Below are 18,867 nucleotides of genomic sequence, written 5' to 3'. Positions count from 1 at the left end.
CTCAAGTATCAGAAAACATACAACCTAGCATGTATTCTGGGATATGAGAGTGAGACGCTGCCAGGGAGGCTGCAATTTTTTGTTAATGTTGCAAGTTTCTAAGAATAATTAGGTTCTCATTGGTACTGGTTACATTCAACATATTTAAATTTGGAAAGTCCTAAACGTGGTATTCCTCCTTGCTGTACAAGTCTAGAATTTTATGAAATAGCTCAGTCAAATGCAGCCCATCTATTCCAGTCATAAAGAGAACAAAGTGTAAAAAAAAGAAAAAAACAAAAAAAAAAAACAGGCTTTGTTCCAAATTATAATCTCCTCTCATAAGTAGCTCTCCAAGTAATATGTGAATTCACTCTTCCATCAAAAGCATCCATGAGCTGTATTAGTTGTCCTTACAGGTCATCTGTAGCTGTCCCACATGTGTGTGAACAGAGGTAAGTGTATCTGCACAGGATAATTTTTTTTCAGATGTAAAGTCACATGACGTTCCAGCCTCTACTTAAACATGTACTCTTTCTGGGTTTAAATACATATGTCATTCATAATATAATATAGGAGTTGCTGAACTTTTTTCATAAAGGGCCAGATAATAAACGTTTTAAGCTTTTCAGGCCATAAGGTCTCTCACAACTACTCACCTCCGCCGTTAGCGTGAAAGCCACCATGGACAATCTGTAAGCACACGGCTGTGGCTGTGTTCCTACAAAACTTTATTCATGGCCATCGAATTCTGAGTTTCATGTAATTTTCACACATCAGGAAATACTATTCTTTAAAAAACTTTTTTCAGCCATCTACAAATGTCAAAACCACTCAGCCCTGGGGAAGTACAGAACCAGGCTGCAGGTCAGTCAGATCTTGCCCTGAGCCAGTTTATTGACCCCGGACCTAGTGTGTTAATTAACAGGGGAATCATCCGACAAAGGAAGCGGACCTTCCAAACTTGAGCTCGTCAACTCCATTTTGACTTCTCTATAAATACATTTCTCTAAGAAAGCTAATTTCTTAAAATTTTTAAGCAACTCTGCTTTTATATAACCACAGGGAAGAACTGCTTCTTTGTGCCTCTGTATTTAAGTGAAGATAAAAGTCATTTGATAGCAAATTAGTTTTCTCTTTCTTTATTTGCACATAATGTTGTGGGTTTGAGTCTTTCCTTTTCCTTATTTATTCTTTACAAAGCTTCAGATTTCTTTGTCTGAGTGACGTGACAATGATCTGTGAATTGGCAACATGAGTAATAAATCACTAAGTTGTAGAACAAAACTCATTCTGATAATGGCAGCTCATTCCTCCCTCCCAGAATCAGCAAATTCCATTCTTCAAGACCTTCCATTATGCATTGTAGTCTTAGCCCTATATTGTCTTTGATTATAGTATATCATAAAGACCTGTGTTCAATCTTATCCTTTTTGATTTTCCAATTTAGATCTCAAGAAGTGAATAAAATCAATGTCAGCATTTTGACAGCGGTAGTACTTCAGACTTTGTTCAGCATTTTTTTTATAACTTGTGTTGCTCTGTATTCTGATGATACATAATGTTTTGCAGTGTTTGCATTTATCTCATTGGATTGAATGTTTCTGTTTGATACAGAGAAGGCTGGATGCCTCCAATGTCCAGATAAAATTGCTCCCCAGTCCATCTCATTCCATATGGCTTAAGCAAGTCTAATGAATCTTTTAATGTTATTTTGCCATCCAATGCCTTATGACTTTTTTGGTAAAAATATCATGCTGGATTTATTTAGTAGCAGCTTTAACTTTTAAAGTGGCTGTTTGGTTACTAAACCTATTTTGATTTTCTTTCCCCATAGTCAAGGTGATATGACATCAATCTTTTCTGAGTGGTTAAAGGCCCCCTTGAGGTTCTTTTAAGGCACTTCCGCTAAGATATTATTTACATCCTCCTTCATTCCTGTGTTATATAAATATTTACTACCTAAAAAGGGTTGTATGAATTTATATTTCTCAGTGTAAGTTTTTTTTTCTATTTACAGGTTAGTCATGAATTCAATTCAATTCAGTGATTGTTGAGGACTTACTGGGCACAGAATTTGGTGCCAGGTATCGTGAAAGGTATAAATATGAGTGGGACATGTCCAATCTCAAGACATTTACACTTGTCCTGAGGGAAAAGAACCCAAACAGCAATACCTATTAAATGGAATAGACTATGCACACTGGGGTTTAGATAGAGGGTTGTAGATAATGGACAAATTACTGCAAGCCTCAAAGCATCAACTTTAAGTCTCCTTTGCTGTTCATATTAAGTATTGCCAACTATTTCCCACTAAATCTGATAAAATGGAGCAGCCTCTTTCTGCTTTGGGGTCAAACTATGAAGCTTGAAACTATAAAATTAAAAATTAAAAATGATTCTCTACATCTACCAAATTGACTCACTATTCTTGTTGGGGGAAAAAAATAACTAAACAAGGAGGCTGTTTGTGACATGAACAATATTCCATTTTGACTTGATCATTTAGTGCAGTCAAAATTTGCTCATTAGTTACAAAAAATGTAAACCCATTGAATTGAAGAACTAGTGCAAGTGATTTGGAGAATGTAAATTGAATTGATTGTTTGGCTAAACTGACTTCTTGGTTCAAACAGGTAGAACTAAAACCTAGTTAGGTTCAGCCTGGGCACAGATCACTGCAGGTTTGTTCTGTCTAGGAAAGCAGAGGCACAGTTATTAAGAATCTGAGATGAGAGAAGGTAATGGAGTTAAGAACTGAATAAGCAATCAAGATTTGGAAAATCTGAGATGTAGTTAGGATGAGCAGTGGGCCCAAACCAAAAATCTAAACCAAAGATCCCAAAGGAAGACATTCTAAGGGACCTAAGGAAAGGAGCGATTCAGCAAAGAATCAAAGGTGAGGAAAAACCTTAACACAAAGAATCAAAGCCTTGTCCTCACCTAGGACTTTTTACTCTCCTCCTAGGAAACCCAGGACCAAACCCCTGTGCTGTTCCAAAGGACTGAAGATCATGAACAGCTGACTCCAGTAAAGAGAAAATTAAGAGGATGTAGTTTCCGAAGCAGAAGCTGAAGAAAATATTCTTTTACGTTGCTTCTTTAAGCCTATCATCGGAAAGGCATTTTTTAAAAGGCAGACACCATCGTTAAATTAATTTACACTTAATTTAACAAACTATGAGGTTTAACTATTTGGATTAAACTTCAGCTAAGACTGGATCCTGACACTCCTGAGAACGGCCAGGAGAATATATTATAAATCAAAACTTAAAGCTTTTAGTTCTAATTCTACAAGTACTTAAATGGCCACTACAGAACTTGAAATAGGTATGTATTTTCTTCTCCCTTTCCAAGCTGGCACTGTTTCTCTTCCTTATAAAGGACTTTATGTGAGAGTCCTCTGATAAAAGGTATTGCTCTGATAAGTGCAGGTATTGTTGGAACATAGCCCATCACCACCAGCTCAGCCATGAAGAGTTGTATCTACAGATCAGAGTGAAATTGAAAAGAGTACGAGCTGGCCCATGGAGGGATCTAATGGACCGGCAGCTGTCAGTTCATTGTTTAAACACTTGCTGTTTCTCAATGGTGTTTTTTTCCCCTCAGAAACCGGCTCAAACCAACATCTGACCCTTTTGTATAATCTATATAGACTGTTGGTTTACTGCAGAGCACTTGAAATTGAAAATACAAAAGCTTTCTTTGAGTGTTAAAACAAAGCAGCTTCTGACTTGCTCTGAAAATGCACATTGTGGAGATTCTTATCTGGATGGGCCTTTGATTTCCGGCCAAGTTTAGAGGAGGATGGTCTAATAATAAAACAGCAAAGCAGTTTGAGTAGTAAATTCACATAGAGTTTTTCTGAGAATGTGGAGATAAAATCCAAAAGAGAAATTCTCAAAACAATCCCCAAACCAATAAATTCCACTCCTCCACCTCCCCTATGATGAAAATGAAAGCACAAAAGAACAAGCCTCCTTGTATTAGTAAGAATAGATTATTTCTCTATTTTTTTTAAAAAAATAACACATATTGGCTGTTTCTGATTAATAAAAAAAAAAATACATACTGATTGTAATAAACAGGAAAATTCCCATAATCCCACCATTCTAAAATGACCATTTTTTTCTGTAGATATCTATACTGTTTTTTATTCCATGCAAGTTTTATCACGCTGTGTGTACAATTTCATAGGCGTAAGTTATTTTTGAAAAGGCTGTGAAGGTCAGTTGAATCTCCAAGAAACATCGACCGTGAAGGTTAGTTGATGACAACAGTTTTCACTTCTCTGATATACTTTCTCCCATGGCTTCTGCCAAATGTAATCCATCTTGCAGGATCAAAAGAGACAGTGACACTTTAACAAAGTAGGATGAAAACAGTCAAATTAGACACACAGAGAATTGGGGTGGAATCAAATGCTGGTCTTAGGCTTTTGACGGTTCCTCTAGGTTGATCAGCAAAAATTTATCTTCACATTTTATTCTATTCTACCCCCAAACCAATCTAACTTCCACTTATCTGGGCCCCCAAACAACCATGAATGCAAATAGAAGATATGCTCTAGGAGGAGCTGGCTGACTCTAAATAAAATGTCTATGGCATGTGAGTATGTGAGCATGCAAATGTGAGACTGTGTGTGGGTGTGTGTGCATGCATACCTCTGTGCACACACTCATTTGTAATAAGCACCCCCAAATAAAGGCATTTTAGCTTCCCGAAGGACAACACTAAGTCATCATGAACTAATTAGGATAAAAGCTACCATTTACTAAATACTAACTAGGCCCTATACTAGAGATTCTGCTTGCATTATTGAATTGAATTTTTTTCCTGATCACACTGTTGAAACTGCAACCTAACCCCCATCCCCTACTCAGCACTCTTGATTCCCCTTACCATAGTCTACTGTGTACTTTTTCCATAACACTCATCACCTTTTAACATACTTTATCATTTATTTATTTGCTGTGTCATTGTTATTATTGTTGTCTCTCCCATTGTCTGTTTTGTTCATTGATGTAACTCAAGATCCTAGAACAGTTTCTGGCACATAGTGGAGATTCAATAAACAATTTTTGAATGAACATAAATTCATTATTTCATCTTTATAACAATGCTTTGAGATTGACATTATTATCTCCATTTTAGAGAAGAGGAGGTTGCAAAGGAGGTTGCAGAATTTGCCCATGGTCACGTAGCTGGTAAGTAAAAAAAAATTAGTTTTGAAATCAGATCTCTCTAGACTCCAAATCCTGTACATTAAAGAGTAATCCCTAGAGCAGTGCTGTTCCATGAATTGTTAGTCATGGTTGAGATAAGTGAAATTGAGAGTAAGCATTTGGAAACTTCTATAACAATTTGACATTGCTGCAACATCCAAGAAAGAGTACATCAGTGGACTTGGCTTATTGAACAGGGCATGGACCAGCTTGGATGATGTTACACTCGCTTGGTGAGTTACATGTGCTAAAAGCTGTACACAAGACATACACAGTAAGACTGCATTACAATATATCATAATTTAGGGTTATTTTGTTGACTGTAACTCTAGGATATATAAAATTCAGAGGCAATTTAGAAATTTATTTGTTCTAATAATTTTTTATTTTTACAATGTTTTAATTTTTAGAGATTAACGTTATTAAGTAAATTAAGGAAGCAAATTTTAATGTTAAATTACATTTGGCAAAATAAGCTTCACTGGACTTTTTTGGTCAAGAGGACAAACCATTGCTGATTGCAGCAGTCATAATAAACCAAATGATGCCGATCAAAGTTAAGTCCTGAAAAACAAATACCAAAAGAGTTTGCACTAGCTTTTTTGAGAAGTATTTTCCTTCAAATGGTGAGGTCAAGTTTGTAGCCATAACCGATGATAAAGTGCTTAAAACAGAATATATGACTAGTAGAAATTTTCTAGCTAATAGAAGCAATAAAAATATAGAAATGTAAACAGCATTTACATTCCAAACATAGAGAAATAAGTTACAAATCAGAAAAAAAAATCTTGGAAAGGAAGACTTTATTTATTGAAATAAAAAGTCAACAGAAGCAGATATCAATTTTTCACATATAAACAGTGCCATGCAGGCTTCTTATAAAGTAGCCCTTCAGTTTGCTAAGACTAAAAAGCCATATACAATTGCCAAGGCATTCTAGAAAGACACAACACAGACATTTGCTTGGAAATATTGGGTGAATTGGTGTCAAAGCCGGTAGCTCCTGTATCATTTTGCAACAGGAACAGGCTACTTTATGGAAGACCAACTCATAGAAAACGTAACGCTTACAAAGTGTTTTCTTTTCTATTGAAACTCGATATCATTAACGAATATTAATATAGCAATTTTTAGCATATGTATAATTTTAATACAATGGAAATACTAAGGAAGAATTGATTTTTCAACCTCATTGCTGAAAACATGACTAGCACTGTGCCGTATATCCAAAATATACAAAGAACTCATATGACTCGATAACAACAAAACAATCCAATCAAAAAAAATAGGCAGAGGACCTGAACAGACACTTCTCCCTAGAGGACATACAAATGGCCAATAGACATACGAAAAGATGCTCAACTTCAGTAGCTATTAGGGAAATGCAAATCGAAACCACAATAAGATACCACCTCACACCTGTTAGAATGGCTATCATCAACAGAACAAGTAATAACAAGTTTTGGAGAGATTGTGCAGGAAAAAGGAACCCTCGTACACTGCTGGTGGGAATTTAAATTGGTACCGACACTGTGGAAAGCAGTATGGAGCTTTCTCCAAAAAATTAAAAATAGAATCACCATATGACCCAGTGATCTCTCTTCTTGGTATTTGCCCCCCAAATTTGAAAATGTCCTCAAAGATATATGCATGATGATTGGATAAAGACATGGTACATACGTACAATGGAATAGTACTCAGTCATAAGAAGAAATGAAATACTGCCATTTGTGACAACATGGTTAGATGGTGAGATAATCATGCTAAACAAAACAAGTCAGACAGAAAGGGTTGAGAACCATATGATTTCACTTATATATGGAATATAAAACTGAAAGAAACAAATGAACAGAGGAGGAGGGAGGTAGAAAAGGGTAAACAGGATCAAATCTATGGTGAGAGAAATAGATTTTACTTTGGGTGGTGAACACACAATACAATATATAGATGATGTATTATAGACTTGTACACTTGAAACCTACATAATTTTATTAACCAATGTCACCCCAATAAATTTAATAAAAATATAAAATGCAAAAAAAAAAGTAAAATAAATAAATAAATAAATGTGGCTTAAAATTTAGGTTTCATGTAGAAGTAGTATTCTGATGGCTCAGCTGCAATTACAAGGAAACATTTTGAGTAGGTACTCAGGTTAAGGTGTCCCCAGAATGTAAATCACTGCACTTTCCTTCATCAAGATGCTCTTGCTACAAAAATAATGTCAGCTGCACTAAACAGTGTGCTGACCGACGTGCTGAAATCTGAGAATTACATAACAGCTAATGCATTACCTTTCAGATTATGCTCTAGATTTTGTGATAACATAGAAGCTAAACATAAATAATGATTATTGCATGCTGGGTGTGATGATAATCAAGAGGAAAGTTCGGTCTAGAATGTTTGAACTGCAGAATAAACTCTCAGCGTTTAGGCAAGATAAGAAACCAGCTTAACCCAATTTTTTTAAGATGTGAATTAGACAGCCAGTTTGATAATTTGTATTACATTTCCAGTAATTTTTTTTTATCTACGCTTTGTACTTATCCCATGCAAAGACATAGTGTAACATGTTTTCAATGGCAGATAAGATCTAAAAAACCAAGACAAAAATTAGAAACTGGGAAAAACAAAGGTTTTACAGGTTGATATGACATAGTCCATAATCTTACTACTATCTTAATCTTGCGTATCTGCAAAATATTTTCTCTGAATATCTTACAAATCTTATAGAACACTTAGAATTTTCTTGTCCTTCAAAAAAATTCACGCGCAGGAAATTCATGAAGCTTTAATCCATCTCTTTCATAAAAAAGGTAATTTAAATTCAATTATACTTTACAAGATTGTTAGAACTAGCTGCTGATGAAAGAGTGAAGATGAATTTTGAAAATACAGCATTGCTTAGTTCATTTTGGATAAAAGCTAAAAACAAATATCCTGAGCTTGCTGAAATTGCCTTAAAATATCTTCTTCTATTTCCCTTACCACACTTATGTAAGATTGATCTCTCTACTATGAGTATTATTGAAACAAAACATAGACATATTTTAGATATGCATTATGCTCTGTGAGTAGTGGTGTCAAGATTAGTTAACAAGCGAGAAGCAAGCTCATTTGTTACATCGAAACTTCAAATATTGATATATACATTGTTCAAAATGTGTGTAAACATTTCACATTTAATACCGGGAATTGCCACTTCACTCAACTTTTGTTTAGTTGTGATTGTGAAATAACAAAAATTAGATGTAATAGTGATTATATTAATCGCCTATATGTATACTTTCATAAACATGTATGGTTTCTGTAATTCTTTTCTTTTTCATGTTATATTTGCTTTAATTATATTTATTGAAGCAAAATGTAATTTGATGTCTGTTGAATCTAATAAAACAGGGTTGAATTTTGTCATTGTTTCTCTTTTCTATTTTCCTGGCATTTTAGTTTTATTGTATTTTTACAAAAGTATTGGTTTGCTATGGGCTGGAAATATTTTTAAATATCTAATCTTTGACCACAGATAGCTTGAGAAGCACTGCACTAACTGCTTCTACTTAGGGGCCATGTTGGCCTACGCGGTAGTCTGCATCCAGCTCAGTCCTTTAGGTATGGGCTGGTCCAGCTCACTCACTGAATCCTAGAATGTTTGGATGGAAGGATTTAGCATAAATTGTTCCCTGACATCCATGCACTCAGGCCCGTTCATATAGCCTTGACTTTCTGAAATCTCTGAAACACCTAAGCCCCATCCTGGGACCCCAAACCAAAAGAAGACATGATAGAGTCCTTCAGACTATTGAGAAAAGGGGATGGAAATATCTTTTCTTGTTTCCTATTAAGAACACAGCTGGAATGCATTGGGCCGAAGCAGAAGAGATGGATCGAAAAATCAAGTTGACAAGGAGAAACAATAAAAATGGAGCAGAGCATAATTATTAATGACAAGGAAGCTTGCCACCAGGAAACAAGAAAAAGCGAGAGACCTGTTGGGCCTTGGGAGAAAGGTTTAGCTTCGGCTTCCACATAGCACTTCGAAGGACCCCTTCGGGGTGCCCTTGCCTCCTTGGAGAAACACTCACAGATTTGATAACAGATTCCCTACACTCCAAACAATCCACATGAAAAACAAATCATCGACAACAGAGCACATGAAAACTCTAAATTATATGTTATAGGGCACCCCTTATGAACCGAGCACTTTATAGGAATCATCTCTTTAACCCTTACAACAACCCCAGGAGCTAAATATTCTTAGCCATATTTTACAGATGAGACCAATGAGGCTGCAAGAATTTAAGGAAGTTACTTACTCTCCAATCCACCTTTTTTCAACTCTTACTATGTCATCGTCCCACCCTGGCTGCTCTCGCCACCATTTGCCTGGATTCTGCTAATCTTTCATAACCCAGCCTAGAGCTGTGGTCCTCAGCTTGGGCTTCATCTCAGAATCACCTGTGGAGCTTTTAAGAAAAGATTGTTATCTGGGTGCCATTCCCAGGTATTCTGGTTTGAATTTCTCTAGGATGTGTCCAATTAAATCATAATTACTTAGCTTTAAAAAATCCTAAATAATTCTAATGTTCACCCAAAGTTAAGGACCAGTGGCCTAGAAGGTTTCAAAGCTAAGTTAGGTGCCTTTCTTGTGGGCCCACGATATCTCATCTTTAATCATTCGTTTTAATTATTTATTAACTGTTATCAAATTTAATTTCACTGTACTATTATTGTCTGTTTCCACTGTAGATTTTAAACCACTGAAGGCAGGGATTTTGCTACTCATGTTTATTCATTCACTCATTCATTATTAAGTGCCTACTATGAGTCAGGCTCTGAGCTTGTACAGTAAGCCCTCACTTAATGTTGATAGGTTCTGCGTCTTTACGCGAAATGACGAATAACAAAACCAATTTTACCATAGACTAATTGACATAAACAAGGATTAAGATCCTACAGCATCTCATCAACATTATAATGAAAAGAAATTGAGCAAAATAATGTTATCTGAGGCTACTGCAGTTGAGAATACACAGTGAACAAAGTGCCACAGGTATTCAGAGTTTAGTGCAGGGAAACAAAATAAAAAGACAATATATGTGGTTTTGTTTTCCATTTGTCTCATAACAACCCAAACTCAGTGGCGTGTAGTGAGTACTCCAGCTGCAAGTTCAAGCTCCTTCTGCTGCTGTGCCAACAGCTGTCTCTTGGGCACTCCCTCACCTAGGAGTGCACAGAGAAATGATATTGTCTGCCCTCAGAAGGATGCATCTGGGAAAAAGTCTGGAAGAGGGGTAAGGACCCTTTAGGCAAGGAATTCTTGGGTCCCAGATATCCTGAGCAAGACTGTCTGCATAATTTGCATGGTCCAGTGCAAGATGAAAATGCAAAGCCCCTTATTCTGAAAGCAGGAGGAAAAAGTGCTATTAAGGTTACTGAAATGCTTGTTCCTTTCTTCCATGATCTCTCTCAACTTGACATAGTGTTGTTTATTTGCTACTTAATGCCATCCTAAGTTAAGAAAAATTAAAATTTTAAGTTACTAGTATGAATTTTACCGTTCATCTTGATATTGGTAATGCCAGTTTTACATGCAAACATAGAGCTTTAACTCATATGAAGAATCACCAAAATTATATAATTCCTATTTTATAATTTGCATATGCATTTGTATTTCATTCTTACCAGAACACTGGGAAGCTCACATAAAATTAACTCAACTGTTTTTATTTCACTTCTTGATATGTGCACATTCTACCAATAATTTCTACCTTAGGTGTACTGATGAGTAAGGAAAGACTGAAACAGCAATTACATGTTAGCCTATTTTTCCCTAACCTTCTATGTCTTCATTTTCAACAAAAGTGGTTAGTTAACACAGAAAAGTAAATGAGTAAGACAGGATATGATACGATTCCTTGGTCATCCATGCTTTCTCAGAATTACCTTCTTTTTTCACTCAAAGCAAGTTCTAGTTCAAATAAGAAGTTTGTGCCCTCACTTCCTCAGTCATAGATGTAACACATTTACCTTGTACTTGCTTTGGGTCTCACTAATCTCCCACGCATATGGGTCCACCAGCATTCTGTGCTCATGGTGAAGAAGAAATTTCAGGAATTATCCACTCGAATGACTAACCTTGTAATCAGCTCTCTGTTCTGCTTCTGTAAATATGCTTACTGCATAGGCCAAAGGGCAGAGTGATCTCAAAAGCAACTGAAGACTCACCCTCCCCTTGGATTGTTCTGTCTAGATAACAGATGTATTGCCTAAGTACCTGTTTGAACTGCCTGTAACCCATAGCAACTCCAGCGGTCTGTAACCAGCTGAGAACAAATCAACCAATCAGCTAACTGTAATGGGGCGAATATAAAAGAAAAATTGCCCCTAAGCTCAGGGCCCAGCTCTTCATAGCACTAGCTCCTCTGGGACTGTGCGTAATAAATCTGAATTCTCCTTCTCTCCGAGTTACTGCTTGGTTTTTCGCTGGTCCGATTTTGGAGCTTTTCCGCAACAATGAGACATTGCGAATGCCATATGCTAAAGGGGTAGCAATGAGCAGCAGAGGTGTAGAATGTAGTAGATATAGTGTATCTCCTCTGCTTACATGTATGTCCATTGTCACATCAGACTTCATTCACAAAACACAAGTTCAAAAATAAAATCATTAAGAATTTCAAGCCAGTAACAGCAGAGTATTAAATTGAGGGTAGTCTTTTCTCAGCACAGGTGGCATGCTCATGAAATTGGCCCTGACTCTAGAAGGGTAGGGAATAGGCTCTCAGTGGACACAAATTCTCAGTGGACTAAGCTTTTTAGTGGGCATATATCCTTGCTCCCATGGACTCCTCACCTTCCAGGGAGGGCTGTGACCAAAAGAGGACCCAAGTATGACCTTGCATAGGGCAGGTTCCAGGGAACGAACCCTGTTCCTTGTGCCTGGGTCTAAAAGCAAGACAGATAGTGACCTCTACTCCAAAAGGAAAGATGGTGGGAGTGATAGATTTGGGGACAGAGAAGAGTTATTGTGTCCTCAACCAAGCATATTGTACTCAATACATATTGATGAATAAATAAATGCAGAAATAGCAGACAAGTGGTTGTGCAATGGAATAAATGAGAGCATGTGTTTTGATGAAATGATACCTGACTTAGATTAGAAATGTAGGCCTATGTTCAAAGCCAACTCTTCCTCCTATTCATTACAATGTAATTTTGCATATGCCCTAATTGTGTACCATTCATCCTATGCTATCGCACCACTCAAAGAAACACCAAAGCACCATCTTCCGTCTTCCTCTTTATATATAAATGATTTTTTTAAAATTACCCAAACTAACAAAATACTGAGATCTGTGCTATCTTGCCTCAATTACGTTTTTCATCATTATATTCCTTCTTCAACCTTGAGATTTACTTTTCTTAAATTGCACTCCCCACATCTGGGATACGAACCATTCTGTTGATACAGCAAATGCATATGATCAGGGAAATGTGCATCTGTTTTAATTCTCTAAAACCCAGGCAAGATTTGACCAAACAAATCACTAGGCCATTCAAAAATCCACTTTGTTCATTGAGTATATTCACATGGAACTGGTAAGAAGTCAACACTAAGGAAGAAAATGTTTCTCACCTTTTTTTCCTCGATGAACTGAGCTGAAATATTTGGATCCTAATTGTATGCATTTTGTTAGGACATTGAAGCTGCCTAACATGTCCTACTACCAAAGAAAAATATTCATACATTTACTGAAATCAAATAACCCACTAATAAACTTTGAACTTTGAGAAGAACGAGACTTTACTTACAATTGCCACCCACTCTGTTCACTTTCATAGGTCTAATAGGTCGAATAAAGATCACCTCTAGTTTCTCTTTTTGTTTTGATTATTGTGTCTTAACCAGGTACCTTCTACTTGGTCTCCAAAATTTCAATACATGTTGATGAGTACCTAACATTTATAAAGAAAAAATATTTTGCCTACTACACTTTGAAACTATCAGAAATTCTAACTTCACTTTCATGACTGAAGCTCAACCCTGGGCTTTTTTCTTCAAAAAGGTGGGTCTTGATTGGAAGACCTAACTCCTATCTAGCTCACATATGTAATTTCCATTACCTTTCACAATTCTAAAGCTATCTAATCAATAGAGATAATCCTGGATTTTAAAAGGCTATGCTAATTGCCCTGATTCCTTTTATTCACTAATTCCTCCTTTATTTCACTCTTCCTTAAAAGAGAATGGCAATTTTTTTAGGAATCAATAAACTCTTCCAGAGTCATTGAAGCTTCCAGAAAAAGCTGACGGTAAAATTTATATTTTATCTTAACTTCTTTCCATATTCATTAATCCCATCACTGTCTCAAAGACAGAAAAACAAGTCTGGATCAGAAAAAAAAAATACAACCACAGAGCTCTAAGTAATTAGTTAGCCACCTCTAATACAAGCGGTTGGCCTGTTTTTGATGCATAGGAAGTGCGAAATCGTGGTATGTTGATTGTTTGATTGATGTTTAAAAGGCAAGTGCCTGAGGGGAAATTTGAAATTTTTCTTATCATTGTATCCTCTCCAACTGTATGAAATACATGATTTTCTATAAATCACTCTCAAAATACGTTGTGTCATTTTCATGTTTCAGAGAAAGGCAATTTGGACCAGTTCTCCAGCAATTTGTGATGGAAATTTGACTGATGACAGGGCAATTCAACAGTAAATAGCATTCAAAAGCATTTAGTGAGAAGTAGGTATGGGCCAGCCACCTCACTAGGTAGATACCAGACACAGGGATACCTAAAATTGAGTCCTTAACTTCTAAGAGTTCACAGTGAAGTGAAGAAATGGTAGTATAAACAATCATTGTGAAATGTACAGAGTTGTAATACAGGTATGTACAGAGTAGTACAGTGACACAGAGGCCCAAAAACAATGGATGGGGGTTCTGTAAAGTGATTAAGAGCATATTTCAATGCCAGACCTGTGACCTTGCAAGCTACTTGGCCTCTTCGCATTTCAGTTTTATCCTCGGTAATAGTTAGAATGGTAGTACCTATCTCATAATGTTATTGTTAAGAATAAATGAGTAACTTAGAACAGTGTCTGGAACATAGCACTCAACAAACATTACTCATTATTAATACTATCATATTATGTATAAAAGGAAGTCTGAGACTTGACCTACAAAAGTAAATGGAGAAGTGCAGGCTTCATGTTATAGACATGTGTGAGGAATCCCAAGCAACTCTATGAGTGCAGAACAGATTAAAAGAATAGAAATGTGAGAATAATGTACACTGTTCTGGACTATGACATAGATGAATCTTAGTTCTACTACTCATTCATTAGCTGAGTGCCTGAGCAAGTTAAACCGGCATGAAGAGTAGATACTCGGTACATGAGAACAAGTATTACTATGGGTGCATGGGAGAAAATGGCTCGAGATTGGCACTAAAGGTCTGGCTGAGTTTACATTGTGAAGAGCTTGTGTATTACATGTATCAATCAGTCATTGCTACAATAATGCTGTGTAACAAACCACCCCCACCAAATGTCAGTAGCTTACAACAGCAAGCATTTATTTTCTGACTCAGGTGAGTCAGTTGAAGTTTAGCTTGTTTTGGTTGATTTTTGCTGGGCCTGCTTGGGTCCAGCTCAGCTTGGCTCTAGGCTGCAGACCAGTTCTGCTCTACATGTCTCATTCTGGGAACTGTAGCTATCTGTACAAAGCATGTATTTGTGAGCATGCATTTCTCTTGACAGTAGCTGAAGCCAATCCAATCTACAAGTTTGGGAGTTTTAATTCATTCTGTAGATAAAAAAAAAAAAAAAAAAGATCTGTAAAAGATATTATATTGAAGAAATAATATCATTATCTAAATTTTGGAAATGCACCCTGATGGTGAATGGGGTGGGGAGGGACCAATGATTCTAGTCCATGGACCAGACATGACATGGGTAGGACATGGGATTGCATAAAGAGGATAAAGGTGAAAAAAGTTGATGAGTTAAGATTGGCAAGACTTGGTGACTAACTGGTTGTGGCATGAGTGGAAGGGGGCAAAGCTGCTGTGAGAAAAAAGGTGAAAGTGACACAGAAGTTTTAAGGTTAGACAACTAGGGAATGGTAATGGTATATCCTGAAATAAGGAGAGTTTTAAAAAGAGCTCTTTACTGAGGAAGAGGACATAGGAAAATAATGAATCTATTTTGAACAGTGTGTTGGCTTTGTGATGTGTTAACTTCCCTAAGGTATTCTCTATTTCTCAGAATTCCTTTCTCTGAATGTTTCTGGTTAGTGTTGATCATAGGAGATATTTTTGGTGAAATTCAGAAGGTGATATTATTTTTTAATGCTCAGTAGGTCAGTGCAGGGGCATCAGGTGATGTTGCAGTTCATGCACATTGTCACATGTGGGCTCACCCACTTCATGTAGAGAAGCAGCTGGGCCTGCAGCTGCTCCACCTTTCATGTTATCTGCCTTCTGCTTCTCTGACTCCTGGACCAGGTGCATGATTACCTCCATAACAGAGAATGTCAGCTGCTCCTGTACGACACCCACATCATCAAAGTTGTAGGCATAGGCCATGTTAGACTAATACAAGCTCTAGTCCTTTCTGACAGGTTCCTATCCATCCTTGATCTACCAATTTTATAGCCATCTTCCCTTCCCAATTGCCTGACTGTTGACTTCAAGCTTAAGAATCCAATGTAAAGATTATAGCTTTTCAGAAACCGTTCACCAACTTCTACAAGTGCAAAAGTTTACACCACAATAACAATGAGAACATCTAGTACCAAATCTTCATTTCTAAATACCATTTCCCACTAAAAGGAATCAAAGATCCTAGGACAAAATGGCTGATTCCAGGGCTAGGATATAGAAAGTGTAAGATGAGCCTGAAACATTATTGTGTGTATATGTGTGCCAGAAAGTTAAAAAGTATTTGAAAATTTATGGTATACATTAAAAGTTCACAGGAGCCAACCTGAAGAGGATTCCACTGGCCAAACCTGGATAAATTTAACGTCAAAATACATCATATAGCAATGAATTATAACACACTGAATAAAATAAAAACCTATGGTTCCACATTGATTGATAGATGAAAACAGAGTTCTTCCTAACATGCTAACTAAGAAATCTAGATGGGATAATGACTTAGAAAACCATCATTTTGCACCAAGAATGAGACAAACGGACATTACGTGCTTCTTGGTATGGGGCACCAAGATGAATCGATATCACTTAGGCAGTGTTCTTGTCAAAAATGCCTAGGTTGAATCTAGTCATAAGGAAGCATCAGATAAACTGAGGGACATTCTACAAAATATCTGGCTTCTGCTTTTTAAAAATGTTAAGGTGATGATAGTCAAAGAAAGGCTAAGGAACCATTCCAGAATAAAGGGAAACTAAAGAGACACAAAAATGAAATGCAAGGCATAATCCTGGGTTGGATCTTAAACTAGAAAAAAAACGCTATAAAAGTCATTATTGGGGCAATTAGCAATATTTGAATAAAATGTGTTGATTAGATAATAGAATTGTATTTATATGATTTTCGATCATTATAACATGGCTACATGAGTGAATGTCCTTAGGAAATACATATTGCTGAAGTATTTAGGGATAAAGGGGCATGATGTCTGCCACTTACTCTCTATTGACTGATATATGTATCACAAGAGAAGAAGCGGGTAGAGAGAGAAGGAGAGGGATCGCGGGTGGGGAGAAGAAAGGGGAGAGGAGAGAGAGAATGAGAATGATGAAGGCAACATGGCAAACTTAGCAACTGGCAAACTGAATGAAGAATATATGGGTGGGTTTTGTTCTACTCTTTCAATTTTTCTGTAAATTTAAAATTATTTTAAAATAAAAGTAAAAAGACCTTTGGATTTAACAAGATGGAGGTGAAGAGCGATCATGACAGATGTCAGCAGCGTGCTGGGGAGAAAAACATTGTTGGGATCTGGTGACTAGAGAATGGGAGGTTAAGAAAGTTGAATCAAATAAGAGACAACTCCTTTATGGAGTTTTGCTTAGCCAAAGGGGAAGCTGTAGTTAAATAAAGGGTTGTTGTTGCTGTTTTTAATATGAGACATCTTAAATATGTGATGGGAATGTTTTTATGATGCAGAAAAGAAAAGGAGATGACACATGAAAAAGGGATAAGTGACAGGAGAATAGTCACTGAGTACGCACAAGGGGATAGGGTTCAACAATAAGGAAGCCCTAGTAAGAGCAGATATTTCGTCCAATGGATAGAAAAAATACATAGGTAGAGCTGCAGTTATGATGACAAATGGTGGAAAGATAAAACCATTCTCTTCGTTTTGTTTCTAATACTTCAGTGGAATAAGAATTGAGAGCACCAGCTGAGAATGAAGAGACTGAAGAGAGTGCTGAACTTTGAAGAGAAAGAAGAGGGTCTAAATTAGTTATCTCAGAGAAAGAAGTGAATTAACTATCCAATGTATCAGGATTGTTCAGCAGTGCTGAGAGTCCACTTCAGATTTGTTTTTATCATGAACTTATACCAGCAACTCAACAGAATCTCCAGTCCCAGTAAGGAGACCTAGGGAATTAAGAAGAATTCTCCGCCAAAATGCTGGACAAAATATTTTTATAATCTTCTTAAAAGCATCAAGTAGGTAACAAAATAGTGATGAGAGTCTAATCTGAGAAGAAATTCAGGAAGGTGACAGCGTAGCATTTAGGCTACTTTGGCCTCCGGATCAGGGGAATTAATCCTGACTCGGCAGCTGAGAGAGCGAGTTATGTTTTGACTGATTCTCAAGAATAGGAAGACAAAAGTCTTAGAGTCTAAGGCCTGTCAAGGGTGTGGACCATAGAAAGCCATTCTAGGAGTCAGAAAAAGCTAGAAGCAAACCTACCATGAACTTGCAGACCAGCCTCAAATCATCCAAGAGGATTAGAAAACTTCCCATCCTGAAACTGGATTGAATGACCCTGAAGTGCTAGTGCCCCCAACACCCTGGCAGTAGCAAAGAAATTTCTTGGGGCGGGAATTATTTCTTCAAATACAATCTGAAGCACACAAGCAGGTCCTCCATTACCTTACCCAACCCCTACCTTTCCAACAATCTCTTCCTAACCTTCCACTTTCCACACCCAATCCCTACTACCCATCCAATCACCATTGAACTCTTGCAGTTTCTGTTCTACTGACATGCTTTTCAGTTTTCTGCCTTTTTTTATATCTTCTTTTTAAAATTTTATTAAATTTATTGTGGTGATATTGGTTAATAAAACTATATAGGTTTCAAGTATACAATTCTATAATACATCATCTGTATATTACATTGTGTATCCACCAACCAAAGTCAAATCTCTTTCCATCACTATATATTTGACCCTCTTTATCCTTTTCTACTTGTCTCCCACGCCACTTTTCCTCTGGTAACCACTGGAAGTATCACACTGCCTGACTTCAAATTATACTACAAAGCAACGGTAATCAAAACGGCTTGGTATCGGCAGAAAAACAGACACAAAGACCAATGGAACAGAATTGAGAGACCAGTCTACGGCCATACTACCCTGAACAAGCCCGATTCCCATCTGATCTTGGAAGCTAAGCAGGGTCGGGCCTGGTTAGTACTTGGATGGGAGACTACTTAGGAAGAACAGGTGCTGTAGTGT

General features: G+C 36.9%; 1 pseudogene; it reads left to right on the top strand.

Annotated features, from left to right (window-relative positions):
- Positions 1–18,747: 18,747 nt before the first annotated feature.
- LOC120615716 (uncharacterized) lies at positions 18,748–18,867 on the top strand (annotated as a pseudogene).

Source organism: Pteropus medius, unplaced genomic scaffold, assembly GCF_902729225.1.
Source record: "Pteropus medius unplaced genomic scaffold, Ma_sr-lr_union100, whole genome shotgun sequence".
Lineage (NCBI taxonomy): Eukaryota > Metazoa > Chordata > Mammalia > Chiroptera > Pteropodidae > Pteropus > Pteropus medius.
Note: the sequence above shows the minus strand (reverse complement) of the source record. Positions and strands in the feature narration are given on the sequence as shown.